The 19,763-nt window shown below is 40.5% G+C and overlaps 1 protein-coding gene and 1 pseudogene across 4 annotated transcripts in view; both read left to right on the forward strand.

The window, feature by feature from the left end:
- The window catches only part of LOC149747754 (neurexin-1-beta), a 546,613-nt gene that overhangs the window by 441,570 nt on the left and 85,280 nt on the right, over window positions 1-19,763 (forward strand). The window lies entirely within an intron of this gene.
- Window positions 3,199-16,472, forward strand: LOC149747755 (cell cycle regulator of non-homologous end joining pseudogene; annotated as a pseudogene).

The following is a 19,763-nucleotide window of genomic DNA, read 5'->3' on the forward strand; positions in this document are numbered from 1 at the left end:
ATGCCCAGTAGTGGGATTGCTGGGTCATACAGTAGTTCTATTTTTAGTTTTTTAAGGAAACTTCATACTGTTCTCCATGGTGGCTGTATTAAGTTACATTCCCACTAACAGTGCAAGAGGGTTCCCTTTTCTCCACATCCTCTCCAGCATTTATTGTTTGTAGACTTTTTGATGATGGCCATTGAGGTGACACTTCATTGTAGTTTTGATTTGCATTTCTCTGATACTTAGTGATGTTGAGCATCTTTTCATGTGCCTCTTGGCTATCTGTATGTCTTCTCTGGAGAAATGTCTTTTTAGATCTTCTGCCCAGTTTTTTGATTGTATTGTTTGTTTCTTTGATATTCAGTTGCATGAGCTGTTTATATATTTGGGAGATTAATCCCTTGTCAGTGGCTTCGTTTGCAAATATTTTCTCCCATTCTGAGGGTTGTCTTTTCATCTTGTTTATGGTTTCCTTTGCTGTGCAAAAGCTTATAAGTTTAATTACGTCCCATTTGTTTATTTTTGTTCTTATTTCCATTACTCAAGGAGGTGGATCAAAAAAGATCTTGCTGTGATTTATGTCAAAGAGTGTCCTTCCTATGTTTTCCTCTAAGAGTTTGATAGTGTCTGGCCTTACATTTAGGTCTTCAATCCATTTTAAGTTTATTTTTGTGTATGGTGTTAGGGAATGTTCTAATTTCATTCTTTTACATGTAGCTGTCCAGTTTTCCCAGCACCACTTATTGAAAAGACTGTCTTTTTTCCATTGTATATTCTTGCCTCCTCTGTCGTAGATTAGGTGACCACAGATGCATGGGTTTATCTCTGGACTTTCTATCCTGTTCCATTGATCTATATTTCTGTTTTTGTGCCAGTACCATATTGTCTTGATTACTGTGGCTTTGTAGTGTAGTCTGAAGTCAGGGTGCCTGATTCCTCCAGCTCCATATACCCATTTATGATAAAAACTCTCCAGAAAGTGGGCATAGAGGGAACCTACCTCAACATAATAAAGGCCATATATGACAGATCCACAGCAAACATCATTCTCAATGGTGAAGACTGAAAGCGTTTCCTCTAAATCACGAGCAAGACAAGGATGTCCACTCTTGCCACTATTATTCAACACAGTTTTGGAAATTCTAGCCACAACAATCAGAGAAGAAAAAGAAATAAAAGGAAAACAAATTGGAAAAGAAGACATAAAACTGTCACTGTCTGCATATGACATGATACTATACATAGAGAATCCTAAAGGTGCCACCAGAAAAGTACTAGAGCTAATCAATGAATTTGGTGAAGTTGCAGGTTACAAAATTAATGCACAGAAATCCCTTGCATTCCTATACACTAATGATGAAATATCTGAAAGAGAAATTAAGGAAACACTCCCATTTACCACTGCAACAAAAAGAATAAAATACCTACGAATAAACCTACCTAGGGAGACAAAAGACCTGTATGCAGAAAACTATAAGACACTGATGAAAGAAATTAAAGATGATACCAACCGCTGGAGAGATATACCATGTTCTTGGATTGGAAGAATCAGTATTGTGAAAATGACTCTGCTACCCAAAGCAATCTACAGATTCAATGCAATCCCTGTCAAATTACCAATAGCATTTTGTACAGAACTAGAACAAAAAATCTTAAAATTTGTATGGAGGCACAAAAGACCCCCAATAGCCAAAGCAGTCTTGAGGGGGATAAACGGAGCTGGAGGAATCAGACTCCCTGACTTCAGACTATACTACAAAGCTACAGTAATCAAGACAATATGGTACTGGCACAAAAACAGAAACATAGATCAATGGAACAAGATAGAAAGCCCAGAGATAAACCCACGCACCTATGGTCAACTAATCTATGACAAAGGAGGCAAGGATATACAATGGAGAAAAGACAGTCTCTGCAATAAATGGTGCTGGGAAAACTGGACAGCTACATGTAAAAGAATGAAATTAGAACATTCCCTAACACTATACACAAAAATAATCTTAAAATGGATTGAAGACCTAAATGTAAGGCCAGACACTATCAAACTCTTAGAGGAAAACATAGGAAGGCCACTCTTTGACATAAATCACAGCAAGATCTTTTTTGACCCACCTCCTTGAGTAATGGAAATAAAAACAAAAATAAACAAATGGGACGTAATTAAACTTATAAGCTTTTGCACAGCAAAGGAAACCATAAACAAGACGAAAAGACAACCCTCAGAATGGGAGAAAATATTTCCATACGAAGCTACTGACAAGGGATTAACCTCCCAAATATTTAAACAGCTCATGCAGCTCAGTATTAAAAAAAAAAAAACCCAATCCAAAAATGGGCAGAAGACCTAAATAGACATTACTCCAAAGAAGACATACAGATGGCCAAGAGGCACATGAAATGCTGCTCAACATCACTAATTATCAGAGAAATACAAATCAAAACTACAATGAGGTACCACCTCACACCCGTTAGAATGGGCGTCATCAGAAAATCTACAAACAACAAATGCTGGAGAGGGTGTTGCATTGTTGGTGGGAATGTAAATTGATAGAGCCACTATGGAGAACAGTATGGAGGTTCCTTAAAAAACTAAAAATAAAATTACCATATGGTCCAGCAATCCCACTACTGGGCATATACCCAGAGAAAACCATAATTCAAAAAGACACATGCACCCCAATGTTCATTGCAGCACTATTTACAATAGCCACGTCATGGAAGCTACCAAAATGCCCATCGACAGATGAATGGATAAAGAAGATGTGTTACATCTATACAATGCAGTATTACTCAGCCATAAAAAGGAATGAAATTGGGTCATTTGTTGAGACGTGGATAGATCTAGAGACTGTCATACAGAGTGAAGTAAGTCAGAAAGAGAAAAACAAATATCGTATGTTAACACATATATGTGGAACCTAGAAAAATGGTACAGATGAACCAGTTTGCACGGCAGAAATTGAGACGCAGATGTAGAGAACAAACGTATGGACCCCAAGGGGGGAAAGTGGCGGGGGGGGTGAGGGTGGACGTGTGATGAATTGGGCGATTGGGATTGACATGTATACACTGATGTGTATAAAATTGATGACTAATAAGAACCTGCTGTATAAGAAAATAAAATAATTAAAAAATAGAGTAGAGTTTTATGTACAAATAACATTGAAATGAGATTACTAGATTACATTTGTACATTTTTAGTAATGCAACGAATATGCTCTATGAGCAAAAAATGTCTGAGATTAGGTACTTGAAGTACCTAATTATGGAACAGGGCATTTTATCCATTGCTTGAAAGGTGGGCATACCAACAAGTTGAGATGAGGGAAAGAGCAACTAGGAGGTCAAGGGAGAGAATTCATACAAAGGTTCAGGGAATGACAAAGAATAGGGTTAGGGTGGTGTGTGGAGTGTGTACAGGGAGATATATAACAAAATCTGGGAAAGCACATGGTGGGCAGATGATAGAGAACCTGCTAAGGGGTTTAGACTTGTTCTGCAGGCATTAGAGAGCCATTGATTTTTTTTCAAGACAGGGAATGGAATTATTACAAGCTGCGCTTCAGGAAAACAACTCAACCAGCTGGTTGTAAAATGATCTAAGGGAGGGACTGGAAGCCAAGCAACCACTGAAGAGACAATTGCAGTAATTCAAGAAAGAAGTAATGAGAATCAGAACTAGTGGCAGTGGGAATGGGTTGTAGGCAAGGGGGACGTTGCTGAATCAGCAGGACTTGTCCACTGATTGAAAGAGGGTTGAGGAGGGGGCCGGTGTGGCCACAGTGAGCGCGGGGCGGGGCGCTCCGACCTCCCTACAAGCGCCCAGAATCAGACTCCTGGACCTGACCCGGAAGCCAAGAAGGGGGCGCGGGCCCGGAAGCAGGAAACCGTGCTGGGTGAGCGCCGGGCACGCGGGCGGCGCTGTCGCCGGAATTAAAGCTGGACTCCCATTCAGGACAAACAGACCTGTAATTCCTGGTGTGATGAGAGAGTGGGATTTGCTGTCCTGAAGTCATTAAGCTTGGGCCCTGGTTCCTCTTCATGAGAGACTAGGGAGGTGGAAGACTTAGAATCTGAGAATAAAAGAAGGGTGCCTTCCGCATGGATGACATCCCAGGTGGCTGAAAAGAGGACGGTGCAGGTGAAGACCCCCAAAAGGAGGAGAAGAGCCACGGCGCCAGTGGCTGCAGCAAGACTTCCTGCCGTGAGGACTGTGTACTGCATGAATGAAGCTGAAATCCTGGACGTTGCTCTGGGGATCCTGATTGAGGGCGGAAAACAGGAAAAGCCATTGGAACAGCTGCCTCTGGCAGGCGCTGATAAGCCAGAGCACTTCCCAGCCAGCTCAGCGCCACCGTCCCGGAGGCCCGCCCGGAGCAGAAGTGGGGACAGCGAGGACAGCGAGGACGAGGACTGTGGGGAAGACGGCCCTCCTCCGGGGCCTGCGGCTTCTGACGCGGCCTGCAGCAGAGGCCTCGGGGGAGGACCAGGATGCGCTCAAATCTGTCAGAGAGATTTTTCAGCTAAGGGACAAACTTCCAGGACTTTCTGCCCAGAGTGGCTGAAGGAAGCTGGGTTTCCCTCTTGGCCTGAACGCTGCCCTCAGACTGTCACGGCTTCTGCTCCCAGCTTTGCGCCTCTCTGGTCTGCGCAGATTCACCTTGGGAAGTGAGGAATCAGAATGAGCTCCCGTTAGAGATCCTCCCTGCACTGTGCTCCCTCCTCGCTCAGAGGGTCTGGGATCCCCACAGTCTGTTGTGTTCTGTTACCTGGTTCCAGGGAGATGAGGTTGTGGTGGTCAACTTACTGGAACCAAAGAGTCAACTTAATAATTTTTAAAGAAAAACAAGTACGGCTGCTAAAAACACTGTAATTCCTACTGTTTGGCCTCCCTAAGGAGGACGCCTATTTTAAAAATAGCTTCCATCACGAGGCAGTCAATCAGTCTGTGAGCCCTTGCTCGTCCAGCGCTGAACCAGACATCGTGCCACAGTGCTGGGCTCTGTCTAGGAGCCTGAGGCTCAGTGTACAGATTGGGAAGCCTCCTGACCAATCAGACAGGCCTCCTCCCCCCGAGCTGCCACCTTTCTTCCACTTGGTGGCCTCGGCCTTGGTCCCTGGACAGTCGGAAAGCAAGAGTGGGACAGGAACCCAAAGGAGACACCAAGGACAAGGCATCACACTAGAGTCTGTGTTTCTGCTTCTGTATTCAGTGTGGCTTTTGACAGGCATAGGATGAGGCAATCACGTGCTGTACAGGTTTTCAATATATAGGTGCTGAAAAATACACAAAATTCCCCAGTGGGGGAAAAAAAAAAAGAAAGTGAGGGTTGAGAATGAAGAGGGTGGCTATCCAAGTGAAAGGGTGCAGACAGAGGAAGTTCCACAGGCTTAAGTACTTATTGAAGATCCGTTACATATAAGAACAATGTTAGTCATCGATGACGAAAGAGACAACTAAGGTATGATTTCAGCTTTACTTAACATGTATTTATTGTGTTATTTCAATAGCACAAGGTTAGTGGTTAGCTAATACTTTCAAGAAGTTCTCTGCAGTGCAAAACAGATTCCAATAAAACCAACAAGTCAAAGTGTGATGAAAATAATAGCCTTGGCAGTAAGTTTTTCTCAGGTGACGAATTAGAGGAAAAGCATTCGAAGCAGGGGCTTCAGCATGAGCAAAGGTCTATAGTTGTGAACATGCACAGTGTTTTAGAGAATTTGGTGCAGACACAGGGTAATTAGAATGCAGGGAATAGTAGAAGACGAGGATGGGAGTAATTTAGAGTAGATGTTTAGAGAATATTGGATACGCCACAAAAGAGGTTAGACTATAATTCTCTGGGTCATGGGATGCTCTGGAAGAGTGTGGTTTTGTTGTTTGTTTTGTTTTTAGCAGTAACGTGAAATTGTTTGCATTTTTGAAAGATAATACTGGTGAAGAGTGGACGGTCGATTCAACAGTATGAAATCTGAAGCCATTGGATACCAGTGAGTAGATTCTCACAATTATCCAGGTAGACAATGCTGTTCATGGCCTGAAGAAAAACAGTGGGCTGGTAAAAAGGGGGAAAAAATTTAGAGCTATTTCAGAGGTGAAGCACGTTTGCATCCTCTCAAGTATTAGGAATCAAAATCTAACACTTGTATAAAAGTCTATCTCTTCTTTAAAGATAATCGCTTTTTCTGCTCCCCACAGTATATCATATTTTTGTTCTGCATAGCATTCGGTTATATTAACATTATGGTTCCTTCCGGCCAGTTTCCTACTATCTTTTCACAGTGGGTATTTACATTATGAGGATTATTTTGTCTGGCACTTGATAAGAACATGATCTATCGATTGATAATTCCTTTATTGTATTCTTTGCAGCAGGAATACTAAATAAATTTAAAATATTCAATAATGAACTAAGAAAAAAGATAGTTTTATGAAGCATTTATCATTCCGTTGGTTACTGTGGATTATTACTGGCTGCAGGGTGACAGCCTGCCCCACTGTTTTCTACACTGTGGTGCCCTCATGATGCCATGTTTAAACAATGAGCTTTTCAAGCTGTGGATCTGTGGAATGCTGAAAATGTTTCCAGCGCTTTAGCAATGAGATGGGCAATAAGCTTTTACCTCCCTCTGTCTTTCCTGCAGAATTCTAAATTATTTTAATTTGCACTTTAGATGCATATAGTAAGAAATGAATATGAATAATCTGTGATGATGTTTGGGAGACAGAATGTACCTAATATTCTCTGCCCGGACCATAATTCAGAGTGTCAAATTACCTACATTATTATTACAAACTAGTGTGTGTTAATTCACCTATCTTCAAGTTGTTGATTTGAGAGGCAAAGGAAGCGGGGAAGAGAGAGTAAAGAGATGGCTTTGAAAAACTGTGCATTTTCAGAGGAAGAATATAAATAAGCAATTCAAGATTGAATACAGAAACCCCACTTTTGTGAGCCATAAAATTTTGATATGCCAAGTAGCCTAAATTGGGAATACTGAAAAGACTCAAGAAAACTACAGCAACCACTAAACACAAAAATAATTTGCCTCCCCCCAAAAATGTCTCATACAAATTGACACCAGAGAGTGCCACATTTTTTAAAATATATGTCCTTGTGAGTTTTGAAAGACTAAGAAATGGATTGCAGAATGACAGACGCTTATTATGGAGTACAATAAATATTTTATTATAACTGAAAGAGTCATGAAACACAAGTCTTTCCTCAGGTTCAAGGGTTTATATAAAATGCCTATCTGACCCTGTCACTGCCCTGCTTCAAAGGTTTAAGGTGCCTGAGTTCCTTAAAATGAACTACAAGGTTCTTTCTGATCTAACCCCTGCCTATCTCTTCATCTTCTTTTATCTCTACCGTCTCACCAGTGTAAACTTTGTACTCCAGCAATAATCTACTTGCCCTTCCTTCATCCAATTCACCATGCCTTTTCCTGGCCCTCTAGATTTCTTCTCATAGTGCAAATCAATCCTTATTGCATTGTGTTTAAATTGTACATTTCTAGCTCTCCAACTAGATTTCGTCAAGAAATATTTCTGGGCTTCCCTGGTGGCACAGTGGTTGAGAGTCCGCCTGCCGATGCGGGGGACACGGGTTCGTGCCCCGGTCTGGGGAGATCCCACATGCCGCGGAGCGGCTGGGCCCGTGAGCCATGGCCGCTGAGCCTGCGCGTCCGGACCCTGTGCTCCGCAACGGGAGAGGCCACAGCAGTGAGAGGCCCGCGTACCGCAAAAAAAAAAAAAAAAAAAGAAAGAAATATTTCTAAATGAGAGGGGGCATCTGTTAAGCCAAGGGGAACCAAAATGTTCCATCCTTGATATTCTATCTGAAATAACATAAAAGTGTATACTGTTCGTTATGTCTAGAAATACCTTGTGGAATTGCTCATCATTTCTGACCCATAGCCCCCCGGGGATTATTGGAAATATTATCTGTTTCAGATGTAATCCTCAAAGATCACTATGTTATGGTTTGTAAGTTTTAAAACAAGGTTGTAAAAAATTAATAAACAATTTTAAAGTTTACAATAGACTTCAGGAAAATTGAGTTAAACATGTGAATCAAAAAGACACATCAGTGTTCAAGGATGGCCTATGTGCCCATTTATATTGAACATTTTGCAAATTATTTTTTTGGATAACTGCTTTGCAGCTTCAAGGAGGTTGCCAACAGATTTTATCAACTTTCAAATAAGGATGAATGGATATTACAGGGATTGAGAATAAATATTACATCGACAAGATTAGACACTCATTTCCTCACACTGGCAAAATGTAATAGAGACATCACAAATTTAAGAAATAAAATGGCTTTCTGAAGTAGCAGAAATTCGTGGTTGGCATTATGAATATAGATGCTTAACAGGAGTAAGGAAATGTACAAATTGCCTTTTGTGATGTTGTTCCAAAGTTGAAAGCAAACGAGCTGCATGATCTTAACAAGCTATATCTTCCCCCCATGCATCTGTGCTCTCAGGCATAGCTTAAAACAGTCGCACTAGAATTAGGGTCAGAAGATATGTAGCCTGCATGCCACCTCTGCCACTATCCCCTCTTGTGCCCATAGCAGACAGTGATGGATAATTAATTGGAATACTCTCTTCCACTGAGCCTCAGAACCCTACTCAACAATTTAGAAAACCACTGCTCTTATACAGGAGTTGACTATGAGAAAAACTAACTTGTTTTCCAGTTCTCAAATTCCGTGAATCCCTCAGTCTAAACTCTAAATCATAAGCAAGCTCCTCCTTTGGAATGGGCAATATGAGATAGCTTCTGATATGATAAAGAACTTGAGGCTTTTTTAATGTTTACCTAGATTCCTTTGAGCTTTCCAGACTTTCTGCAATATCACTGTCTGGTATTTGTTCTGCCTTTGTAACTTTTCCCCGGAACTTCATTTTCATTTATTATTCATCTCTTCCCTGACCCCAAGCCTGTGAGGTCAGTAGAGCACAGAGTTAAGCTAACTCATCTGTGTCATCTTTAGTCCTACAACCAGCAATAAGCCAAGCCCAAACCAGTACACGAATACCTCGACTCCCAGTCTGTTTCTCTGGAATGGCAAAGCGGAGCAAACAGATGAGGGAAGGAGGATGGAAACTCCTCAGAAAACCAGTACCATTCAGGGTAAGCCTTGTCAGCAAAGCCCACTAAACTTTCACATTACACAACAAATGTTTCAGTCTCCCATTCCCACTCTCAAAAAGGCTGTTGAGTTCATACTCTTTTGCTAAAAATTCTGAACTGGGAAGCGAAGCTAGGAAAACGAACATCACTGACATCCTAATACTCTTGCCATTCACGAAGGCCAAAAGCTAAAGTCAGGCCAGGAGGACAAGTGTAGACCAGAGTTAGAGCGTTCTCAGTGTAATTAACAAAGACAGACTTAGCAATGTCTTCGACCAGACAAACCTGTCCAGCCTGGAACTAACACTGGACTCACGATGCTCTCTCAAGTATCAGAAAAATATACCAGGACACTGAAAAAATTGAAACTTTTCCACATCTTACTGTTCTTTTCTCTGAATTTTACATGGAGGTGTATGTATTGGTTTTCTATTAATGCATAACAAATGCAAAAAAACTTACAGGCTTAAAACAGTACGCATTTATTATCTCATGGGTTCTGTGGGTCAGGAGTCAAGGCATGGCTAACTGGGCTCTCTGCTCAGGCTATCAGAAGATTGCAGTCACAGTGTTTGGCTTGCCTGTATTCCTTTCTAGAATCTTAGCAGCATCTTCCCAGCTTAAACAGTTGCGAGAACTCAGTTCTGTGTGGTTGTAAGACTGAGGCTCTCAGCTCCTAGAGGCCACCTGCAGTTCCCTGCCATGTGACCCTTCCATAAGCAGTTCACATCATAGGAGCTTGCTTCTTCAAGGCCAGTCCCCTAAGACTCCAGTCCTCTAAGACTCAGTCTTTATAACCTAATCTGGGGTGTGACACATTTGCTGTTTTATATTAGCTAGAAACCGGTCATGGGACCTGCCTACATTCAAGGGGAGGGGATTACAAAAAGCCTTGGATACCAGGAGGCAGAAATTGTCAGAGATCTCTCTCAGGCCTGTCTGCAACAGTATGTGTGTACTAAAAAGGAAAAAAAAAAGTTATATGTTAGTACTTAAGAACTTAGTTTGTGCCAATTTCTTATTTTCATCTAGTAGCTTACTTAATTTTCACCACTATCTAATGAGTGAATATTACTATTATTGTCTTCATTTTATAGAAGAAGAAACTGAGGCAGAGTTCAAGTGACTTGTCCAAAGCACACAATTGGTCAGAGGTAAAATAGGAACGTGAATGCAGATAATCTGGCTGCAGAGCCCATCTATTTTTTTTTCTCTCAAATAGCATTTTTATTTTTTTCTCCATTTTATAATTTTTTCTAACATTTTTATTGGAGTAAAATTGCTTTACAATGGTGTGTTAGTTTCTGCTGTATAACAAAGTGAATCAGCTATATGTATACATATATCCCCATATCCCCTCCCACTTGCGTCTCCCTCCCACCCTCCCTATCCCACCCCTCTAGCTGGTCACGAAGCACCGAGCTGATCTCCCCGTGCTATGTGGCTGCTTCCCACTAGCTATCTATTTTACATTTGGTAGTGCATATATGTCCATGCCACTCTCTCACTTCGTCCCAGCTTACCTCTCCCCCTCCCTGTGACCTCAAGTCAATTCTCTACGTCTGCATCTTTATTCCTGTCCTGCCCCTAGGTTCTTCAGAACCTTTTTTTTTTAGATTCCATATATATGTGTTAGCATATGATATTTGTTTTTCTCTTTCTGACTTACTTCACTCTGTATGACAGAATCCAGGTCCATCCACCTCACTGCAAATAACTCAATTTCATTTCTTTTTATGGTTGAGTGATATTCCATTGTATATATGCATCACATCTTCTTTATCTATTCATCTGTCGATGGACACTTAGGGTGCTTCCATGTCCTGGCTATTGTAAATAGAGCTGCAATGAACATTGTGGTACATGTCTCTTTTTGAATTACGATTTTCTCAGGGTGTATGCCCAGTAGTGGGATTGCTGGGTCATATGGTAGTTCTATTTGTAGTTTTTTAAGGAACCTCCATACTGTTCTCCATAGTGGCTGTATCAATTTACATTCCCACCAGCAGTGCAATAGGGTTCCCTTTTCTCCACACCGTCTCCAGCATTTATTGTTTGTAGATATTTTTATGACGGCCATTCTGACGAGTGTGAGGTGATAACTCATTGTAGTTTTCATTTGCATTTCTCTAACGATTAGTGATGTTGAGCATCCTTTCATGTGTTTGTTGGCAATCTGTTTATCTTCTTTGGAGGAATGTCTGTTTAGGTCTTCTGCCCATTTTTGGATTGGGTTTTTTTTTTTTTTTTAATATTGAGGTGCGTGAGCTGCTTGTAAATTTAGCAGATTAATCCTTTGTCAGATGCTTCATTTGAAAATATTTTCTCCCACTCTGAGGGTTGTCTTTTCATCTTGCTTATGGTTTCCTTTGCTGTGCAAAAGCTTTGAAGTTTCATTAGGTCCCATTTGTTTATTTTTGTTTTTATTTCCATTTCTCTAGGAGGTGGGTCAAAAAGGATCTTGCTGTGATTTATGGCATAGAGTGTACTGCCTAGGTGCTCCTCTAGGAGTTTTATAGTGTCTGGCCTTATATTTAGGTCTTTAATCCATTTTGAGTTTATTTTTGTGTATAGTCTTAGGGAGTGTTCTAATTTCATTCTTTTACATGTAGCTGTGCATTTCTCCCAGTATCGCTTATTGAAGAGGCTGTCTTCCTCCATTGTATACTCTTGCCTCCTTTGTCAAAGATAAGGTGACCATATGTGCATGGGTTTGTCTCTGGGCTTTCTATCCTGTTCTGTTGATCTATATTTCTGTTTTTGTGCCAGTACCATACTGTCTTGATTCAGACTTGTAGTATAGTCTGAAGTCAGGGAGCCTGCTTCCTCCAGCTCTGTTTTTCTTTCTCAAGATTGCTTTGGCTATTCGGGGTCTTTTGTGTTTCCATACAAATTGTGAAATTTTTTGTTCTAGTTCTACGGAAAATGCCATTGATAGTTTGATAGGGATTGCATTGAATCTGTAGATTGCTTTGGGTAGTATAGTCATTTTCACAATGTTGATTCCTCCAATGCAAGAATATGGTATATCTGTCCATCTGTTTGTATCGTCTTTAATTTCTTTCATCACTGCCTTATAGTTTTCTGCATACAGGTCTTTTGTCTCCTTAGGTAGTTTTATTCCTAGGTATTTTATTCTCTTTGTTGCAGTGGTAAATGGGAGTGTTTCCTTAATTTATCTTTCACATTTTTCATCATTAGTGTATAGGAATGCAAGAGATTTCTGTGCATTAATTTTGTATCCTGCTACTTTACCAACTTCATTGATTAGCTCTAGTAGTTTTCTGGAAGCATCTTTAGGATTCTCTATGTATAGTATCATGTCATCTGCAAACAGTGACAGCTTTACTTCTTCTTTTCTGATTTGGATTCCTTTTATTTCTTTTTCTTCTCTGGTTGCTGGGGCTAAAACTTCAAAAACTATGTTGAATAATAGTGGTGAGAGTGGACAACCTTGTCTTGTTCCTGATCTTAGAGGAAATGGTTTCAGTTTTTCACCATTGAGAACGATGTTGGCTGTGGGTTTGTCATATATGGCCTTTATTATGTTGAGATAAGTTCCCTCTATACCTACTTTCTGGAGGGTTTTTATCGTAAATGGGTGGTGAACTTTGTCGAAAGCTTTTTCTGCATCTATTGAGATGATCATTTGTTTTTTCTCCTTCAATTTGTTAATATGGTGTATCATATTGATTGATTTGTGTATATTGAAGAATTCTTGCATCCCTGGGATAAACCCCACTTGATCATGGTGTATGATCCTTTTAATGTGTTGTTGGATTCTGTTTGCTGGTATTTTGTTGAGGATTTTTGCATCTATATTCATCCGTGATATTGGCCTGTAGTTTTCTTTTTTTGTGACATCTTTGTCTGGTTTTGGTATCAGGGTGATGCTGGCCTCGTAGAATGAGTTTCGGAGTGTCCCTCCCTCTTTTGTATTTTGGAAGAGTTTGAGAAGGATAGGTGTTAGCTCTTCTTTAAATGTCTGATAGAATTCGCCTGTGAAGCCATCTTGTCCTGGGCTTTTGTTTGTTGGAAGATTTTTAATCACAGTTTCAATTTCAGTGCTTGCGATAGGTCTGTTTATATTTTCTGTTTCTTCCTGGTTCAGTCTCAGAAGGTTGTGCTTTTCTAAGAAGTTGTCCATTTCTTCCAGGTTGTCCATTTTATTGGCATATAGTTGCTTGTAGTAATCTCTCATGATCCTTTGTATTTCTTCAGTGTCAGTTGATACTTTGCCTTTTTTCATTTTTAATTCTGTTGACTTGAGTCTTCTCCCTTTTTTTCTTGATGAGCCTGGCTAATGATTTATCAATTTTGTTTATCTTCTCAAAGAACCAGCTTTTAGATTTATTAATCTTTGCTATTGTTTCCTTCATTTCTTTTTCATTTATTTCTGATCTGATGTTTATGATTTCTTTCTTTCTGCTACCTTTGGGGTTTTTTTTCTTCTTCTTTCTCTGATTGCTTTAGGTGTAAGGTTAGATTGTTTATTTGAGATGTTTCTTGTTTCTTGAGTTAGGATTGTATTGCTATAAACTTCCGTCTTAGAACTGCTTTTGCTGCATCCCATAGGTTTTGGGTCATCGTGTTTTCATTGTCATTTGTTTCTAGGTATTTTTTTGTTTCCTCTTTGATTTCTTCAGTGATCTCTTGGTTATTTCATAGTGTATTGTTTAGCCTCCATGTGTTTGTGTTTTTTACAGCCTTTTTCCTGTAATTCATATCTAGTCTCATAGCATTGTGGTCAGAAAAGATACTTTATACGAGTTCAATTTTTTTAAATTTACCAAGGTTTGATTTTTGACCCAAGATATGATTTATCCTGGAGAATATTTCATGAGCACTTGAGAAGAAAGTGTATTCTGTTGTTTTTGGATGGAATGTCCTATAAATATCAATTAAGTCCATCTTGTTTAATGTGTCATTTGAAGCTGTGTTTCCTTATTTATTTTCATTTTGGATGATATGTCTATTGGTGAAAGTGGGGTGTTAATGTCCCCTACTATGATTGTGTTACTCTCGATTTCCCCTTTTATGGCTGTTAGCATTTGCCTTATTTATTGAGGTGCTCCTATGTTGGGTGCATAAATATTTACAATTGTTATATATCTTCTTCTTGCCTTGATCCTTTGATCATTATGTAGTGACCTTTTTTGCCTATTATAATAGTCTTTATTTTAAAGTCTATTTTGTCTGATATAAGAATTGCTACTCCTGCATTGTTTTGATTTCCATTTTCATGGAATATCTTTTTCTATTCCCTCACTTTCAGTCTGTATGTGTCCCTAGGACTGAAGTGGGTCTCTTGTAGACAGCATATATACGGGTCTTGTTTTTGTATCCATTCAGCCAGTCTATGTCTTTTGGTTGTAGCATTTAATCCATTTACATTTAAGGTAATTATCAATATGTATGTTCCTGTTACCATTCTCTTAATTGTTTTGGGTTTGTTATTGTAGGTCTTTTACTTCTCTTGTGTTTCCTGCCTAGAGAAGTTCCTTTAGCATTTGTTGTAAAGCTGGTGTGGTGGTGCTGAATTCTCTTAGCTTTTGCTTGTCTGTTAAGGTTTTAATTTCTCCGTCGAATCTGAATGAGATCCTTGCTGGGTAGAGTAATCTTGGTTGTAGGTTTTTCCCTTTCATCACTTTAAATATGTCCTGCCACTCTCTTCTGGCTTGCAGTTTCTGCTGAAAGATCAGCTGTTAACCTTATGGGGATTCCCTTGTATGTTATTTGTTGTTTTTCCCTTGGTGCTTTTAATATTTTTTCTTTGTATTTAATTTTTGATAGTTTGATTACTATGTGTCTTGGCATGTTTCTCCTTGGATTTATCTTGTATGGGACTGTCTGCACTTCCTGGACTTGATTAACTATTTCCTTTCCCTTATTAGGGAAGTTTTCCACTGTAATCTCTTCAGATATTTTCTCAGAACTTTTCTTTTTCTCTTCTTCTGGGACCCGTATAATTCGAACGTTGGTGCGTTTAACGTTTCCCCAGAAGGCTCTGAGACTGTCCTCAATTCTTTTCATTCTTTTTTCTTTATTCTACTCTGCAGTAGTTATTTCCACTATTTTATCTTCCAGGTCACTTTTCCGTTCTTCTGCCTCAGTTATTCTGCTATTGATTCCTTCTAGAGAATTTTTAATTTCATTTATTGCATTGTTCATCATTGTTTGCTCTTTAGTTCTTCTAGGTCCTTGTTAAACGTTTCTTGTATTTTCTCCATTCTATTTCTAAGGTTTTGGATATCTTTACTATCATAACTCTGAATTATTTTTCAGGTAGACTGCCTATTTCCTCTTCATTTGTTTGTTCTGGTGGGTTTTTACCTTGCTCCTTAATGTGCTGCATATTTCTCTGTCTTCTCATTTTGCTTAACTTACTGAGATTAGGGTCTCCTTTTTGCAGGCTGCAGGTTCATAGTTCCCGTTGTTTTTGGTGTCTGCCCACAGTGGGTATGGTTGGTTCAGTGGGTTGTGTAGGCTTCCTGGTGGAGGGGACTGGTGCCTGTGTTCTGGTGGGTGGGGCTGGATCTTATCTTTCTGGTGGGCAGGGCTGCATCCAGTGGTTTGTTTTGGAGTGTCTTTGAATTTAGTATGATTTTAGGCAGCCTCTCTGCTAATGGATGGGGTTTTGTTCCTGTCTTGCTAGTTGTTTGGAATGGGGCATCTATCCCTGAAGCTTGCTGGCCGTTGGGTGGAGCTGGGTCTTAGCGTTGAGATGGAGATCTTTGGGAGAGCTCTCGCCGATTGTATTATGTGGGGCCGGGAGGTCTCTGGTGGTCCAGTGTCCTGAACTTTGCTCTCCCCCCTCAGTGGCTCAGGCCTGACACCCGGCCAGAGCACCAAGACCCTGTCAGCCACACGCTTCAGAAGAAAAGGGAGAAATAAAGAAGGAAAATAATTAAAATTAAATAATTAAAATTTAAAAATTTAAAAAATTATTAAAATTAAATAGTAATTTTAAAAAAGAGAACAACCAAACCAATAAAGAAATCTACCAATGATTACAAGAGCTAAAAGCTATTCTAAGATAAACATAAAAATCAGAAACAAGTCAATCGCAGACAGTAAACCCCAAGTCTACAGTTGCTCCCAAATTCCACCCCCTCAATTTTGGTTGATTCATTGTCTTTTCAGGTATTCCACGGATGCTGGGTATCTCAAGTTGATTGTGGGGATTTAATCCTCTGCTCCTAAGGCTGCTGGGAGATATTTCCCTTTCTCTTCTTTGTTTGCACAGCTCCTGGGGTCCAGCTTTGGTGTTGCCCCCACCTCTGTGTGTAGGTCACCTGAGGGCATCTGTTCCGCCCAGACCAGATGGGTTTAAAGCAGCACTGATTAGGGGGCTCTGGCTCACTCATGCCAGAGGGAGGGAGGGGTACAGTAGTTATAATTGGAATGCCGGGTGAGCCTGTGATGGCAGAGGCCAGAATGACTTTGCAACAGCCTGAGGCGTGCCGTGTTTTCTCCCAGGGAAGTTGTCCCTGGATCACGCGACCCTGCCAGTGGCGGGCTGCAAAGGCTCCCGGGAGGGGAGGTGTGGATGGTGACCTGTGTTTGCACACAGGCTTCTTGGTGGCTGCAGCAGCAGCGTTAGCATTTCATGCCCATCTCTGGTGTCCAAGCTGATAGCCACGGCTCACGCCCGTCTCTGGAGCTCTTTTAGGCGGTGCTCTGCCTTCTCTGGGCAGACAGGGAAGGAATCCCCTCTCCACGCGCACCCCACAACAGTGGTCTCTTGCCTCTGAGGCAGGTCCATACTTTTCCCCAGACTCCCTGCTGGCTAACTGTGGCACACTAACCCCCTTCAGGCTGTGTTCACGCAGCCAACCCCAGTCCTCTCCCTGGGATCTGACCTCATCCAATGGCCCAAGCCTCAGCTCCCAGCCCCCGCCCGCCCCGGCAGGTGAGCAGACAAGCCTCTCAAGCTGGTGAGTGCTGGTTGGCACCAGTCCTCTGTGCGGGAATCTCTCCACTTTGCTCTCTGCACCCTTGTTGCTGTGCTCTCCTCCGTGGCTCTGAAGCTTCCCCCTCCTCCCGCCCACCCCCCATCTCCACCAGTGAAGGGGCTTCCTAGTGTGTGGAAACTTTTCCTCCTTCACAGCTCCCTCCCAGAGGTGCAGGTCCCATCCCTGTTCTTTTGTCTCTATTTTTCCTTTTGTCTTTTGCCCTACCCAGGTACATGGGGAGTTTCCCGCCTTTTGGGAAGTCTGAGGTCTTCTGCCAGCGTTCAGTAAGTGTTCTGTAGGAGCTGTTCCACATGTAGATGTACTTCTGATGTATTTGTGGGGAGGAAGTTGATGTCCACGTCTTATTCCTCCGCCATCTTGAAATTCCCCCCCCCCGTCTTCTTAACACATTATACATCGCTCTGTGATGATAGCTAACTCTTTTATAGCACCCTCTAAGTGCTTTAGGTATTTTAATTCATTTCAGCCTCCAGTGATTGCACAGGTTTAATATGCATCCTATTTATCCCCTTTAATTTTGACAAGCTGAAAGAGACCATAAAATTTAAACTTGAATATGATTGCTTTCCATGGAAGTCGTAATACATACTATTTATTGACTGGTCGTTTTGCTAAACAATCCATAAATATTATTTCATTTATCCTATAACCTCTCTGGGAGGTAGATATTATGATCCACATTTTGTGATGCGGACACTGAAATTAGAGACATTAAATAGCCATGATTTCTTGGGCTGGGGCTCAAAACCAGTTCTCTTCGAGTCGGAAGCCCAGCTTACCATAACTGTGGTCTGCGATTTATAAGGCACTGCCAAGCTTGTACATCTTCTCTTTCAGCAAAATGTGCTGACTTGTTGGATTTGTTTTGTTGTGGGAAGAAAATAAAAATTTTATATCTTTTTTTATCTTATCTGAAATCGAGCTTCTGTTGTCTGACTTTCACTATTGAACAACTCCTGGTTGACCAAGAAAGCAAATGTGGGAACTTCATTCTGTGGCTGTCTGTCACACATTCTGCCAGAGCTCGTCTGTAACTCCAGAATGTCTTCCTTGCCCATGTTGTGCTCAGACTTCTGAGCTGATTTCCAGTCATTTTTACAGTGAACAGTCTGTAGGGTCAGGAAAGGCAGATCCTTCCCCCCTAAGTGTGCCTTTCATCACATTGATATCCTGTGATTGGGAGAAATGCTTCTAGACTGTAGAATATCATCTAGAGCTATTTTCTTATTCTCTGTTATTTAGGAATATGGTGGTACAGAGTGGCTTCATAGAAATCTCTCTAAATTATGTTGACTGCCTTATTTTATCCCTTACCTTTCCTCCTGAACACCTGTCATTGATTCCATTCAGAATTCCACAGAGGTAGACACTGATTTAATTAAAGCTGTGGAGTAAGTAGCAGATTGTTTGCTAGGTTAAATTAGTAAAATGGTATTGCGTCAAAAGCTAGCATGATGTTTGCTTTCATTGATACTATTACTTAGATATTTGAATCATCTCTAGTTAGACAATTTTCATTACACAGATGTTTAATGGAGACTGAGACTTTGTTTTATTCTTTCCCAACTAGATTATAAATCCTGTCTTCCCTTGGAAAGAAACACAGTATAGATTCAAATGAGCTGCCAAATTGATTTTTGTGTTTGTCCTGCTTTAGCCCTGACCGGTTCTGTAGCTTGTATTTTTAGTGGGGATTTTCTGTGCACATTGGTTCCTCATATCAGGCTAGAAGCAGCTTATCACTATGGAGAAACCTTACAGCCCAGGTACGGGAAAGCTGTTAGCAATTATTCAGGAGAAGTTCACTGCTAGCATAACATGATGTAGAGGTACTCAGAGGGCCTCTATTTAAATCTGTCGCTTGCTTTGTCATTAAAAGCCAAAAAGTCTTCTTTAATGGCTTCATTGCATTACATATAGAGTTGGATTTCTGTTAAAAATTCAAACTCGCCTTAGGGTGGAGGTAAGAAATAGCTCTTTAAGCCATAGTCAGTCATTTACATTTTAGTGTAAATTAATCTCAGACTCTTTCTCCAGAGGAGGTTTTGGAAGTTAAAGAATGTGTAGATGGTATATGTTCAAATTTGTGCCTGTGTGTGTGTGCATGTGTGTTCTATTAGGTATGTGTGTGTGGGTAGGGAAACTAGGAAGGGCTGTGTATAGCACACGGAGGCAGGAACTCTGAGACCAAACTTTACTTTCTTAGCAGTTTATTAGAACTTGACATGGATATATTTGATTATGGTATTGCTTCACTTCCTGATCAATTATCTGAGTCCTTATCTAGTATAGGAAGTATTACTTCCTGATTCATTTCCTCATTATTTATCACACAATAAAGAATCTGATATTATATAGAAACTACCTTATAGTTTTTAATTCTCCAATCTTTACATTTATTCAAAAATCATTTTTTGAGCAAAGCATAGTATTAAGGAATACACAGATACATAAGACTTGGTTCTTCTTCCAGTTTAGTACCTGACATGTCTAAATAACAACAATTTGTAAAGACACATGTTCCACAGAGAGGCAGAAATTAAGTTCTATGCCAGTGTAAAGAAGAGAGATGCGGTTTGTATGGTCAGGTCAGGGGATGGGCATATTGATAAGGGAAGTCATTTTGGAGATATTAAATTTAATGTCCATATTCTAAA

Source organism: Delphinapterus leucas, chromosome 13 (genome assembly GCF_059928025.1).
Source record: "Delphinapterus leucas isolate spDelLeu-1000000601 "Yukka" chromosome 13, BTC_Dleu_Yukka2, whole genome shotgun sequence".
Lineage (NCBI taxonomy): Eukaryota > Metazoa > Chordata > Mammalia > Artiodactyla > Monodontidae > Delphinapterus > Delphinapterus leucas.